The 1,998-nt window shown below is 52.9% G+C and overlaps 1 pseudogene; it reads left to right on the forward strand.

Annotated features, from left to right (window-relative positions):
- The first annotated feature begins 4 nt into the window (after positions 1 to 4).
- Positions 5 to 1,472, forward strand: LOC119346853 (annotated as a pseudogene).
- Positions 1,473 to 1,998: the final 526 nt, after the last annotated feature.

Raw genomic sequence — 1,998 nt, forward strand, 5'->3', positions numbered from 1 at the left:
CCGTTCCCGCGGCCCAGGCGCCATCGCGGGCCTCCCGGACTTCCGCTTCGCCACCATCCCAGGCGTCCATCTGCTACTCCACAACGACCACCTGCCTCCCCCACCTGAAGAGCCTGCTTGGCGGCCTCAACAAAAGCGCAGCGGGGACGCCGCCCGTGACGTGGGTCGTCGCGGACAGCATCATGAGCTTCGCGGTGGACGCCGCGGCGGAGCTCGGCGTGCCGTGCCCGCTCTTCTGGACCGCGAGCGCGTGCGGTTACATGGGCTATTACAACTTCCGGTTCCTCATGGAGAAAGGCCTCACTCCGCTTAAAGGTACCAATATACTTCTTGAAAACATATGTGGGTGTATATCGTACCTCTCAAGATTTTACATGGAGATGTGTAACAAGTAATCAGCGAGGTTTCATGTCTGCTGTTCGGTTTGATGAGCAGGTGAAGAGAAACTGACGAACGGCTACCTGGACACGCCGGTGACAAATGCTCTCGGCATGACAAAGCACATGTGCCTCCGGGACTTCCCGTCCTTCGTCCACACCACCGACCGGGACGACATCCTGCTCAACTTCATGATCCACAAGCTAGGGCGGGCGAGCCGTGCTGGCGCCGTCATCGATCGTCAACACCTTTGACGAGCTGGAGCTGCCAGCGCTCGACGCCATGCGCAGCATCCTCGCCCTGCCGGTCTACACCATCGGCCCGCTCAATTTTGTTGTGGAGCAGCTGGTTCCCGACGGCGGTGATGGCAGCGGCCCGCTCGCCGCGGTAGGGAGCCGAGGTCCGTGGTGTACGTCAACTTCGGGAGCATCACCACCATGACCAGCGAACATCTGGTGGAGTTCGCCTGGGGGCTGGCCAACTGTGGCTACGACTTCCTTTGGGTCGTGAGGAATGACCCGGTGCAGGGCGACGCTGCAGTGCTGCCGCCGGAGTTCCTCGAGGCGACCAAGGGCAGGTGTTTCTTGGCGAACTGGTGCGAGCAGGAGGCGGTGCTGCGGCACGAGACCGTGGGCATCTTCTTGACGCACTACAGGTGGAACTCGATGATGGAGGTCGGCGACGACGTGCGCCGGGAGGTGGTGGAGGAGAGGATAAGGGAGGTGATGGGTGGTGGCGAGGTGGGGAGGGAGATGAGGCGGAAGGCGATGGAGTGGAAGGAGATCGACGCAACCTGGTGGCAGATCGTTGGCCAACCTTGAGGTTCTGCTCAAGAATATACGTGCACCGCCGTTGGATCATCCTTCTCCCGCAATCATGTGATTAACCAGTGCCCGGGATTAACCAGGATCAGTGACTGACATGCATGTTATCAGTTTTGGGGATTTAGAGTTCAAGGTACGATTTAGACTGGTGGGACAAGCTCTAGTTTTGAAACATAATTTTCTCTTCCTACATTCGTATGATTGTGGGACAGTACATTTTTCATGTTGTTTCTCCCAATAAATGGACGTGTGTGGTTATGTTCTGAGCAACTTTTTTGCCGACAATGTACCAATGTTTTTAAAAAATAAGCGACATGCTTCGTTTTATACAGGTAAAATAATAAGAGATATAATTTGACCACACGAATAAACTAGGGCAACTCTCCGCGTGACGGTGAGCCCAGTTTTGTCCCATCGTGTATGCGATGCTGCACAGAAAACGCCATGGGAAAAGGCAATGGTCCGTCCCAGCCATGCGCATGCCCTCACGACGTGGGACATGGTGGATTGGTGCTTGTCCCCGCCATTTTGTATTATTGTGTTTTTCTATCATTCGATGGAGGCTTAATTTTGAAAATTCCAAAACTCAAACATCCAGTTTTAATTTTTTCTGAATTTCTTTTACACATGTGAGATTCCTTGAAGGATGTAATATGTACGTGTGTAAAATTTCAGGATGAAATATCTTGAATTGGGAGCTGCATGAAAAACATTCATGGATTTTGGTGATGAACAATACTCATGGAGGAAAATTTACCAAATTAGCTTATCTTTTTGCTAATTGTTGTGCTAATAT

This window comes from Triticum dicoccoides, unplaced genomic scaffold (genome assembly GCF_002162155.2).
Source record: "Triticum dicoccoides isolate Atlit2015 ecotype Zavitan unplaced genomic scaffold, WEW_v2.0 scaffold52946, whole genome shotgun sequence".
In the NCBI taxonomy this organism is placed as follows: domain Eukaryota; kingdom Viridiplantae; phylum Streptophyta; class Magnoliopsida; order Poales; family Poaceae; genus Triticum; species Triticum dicoccoides.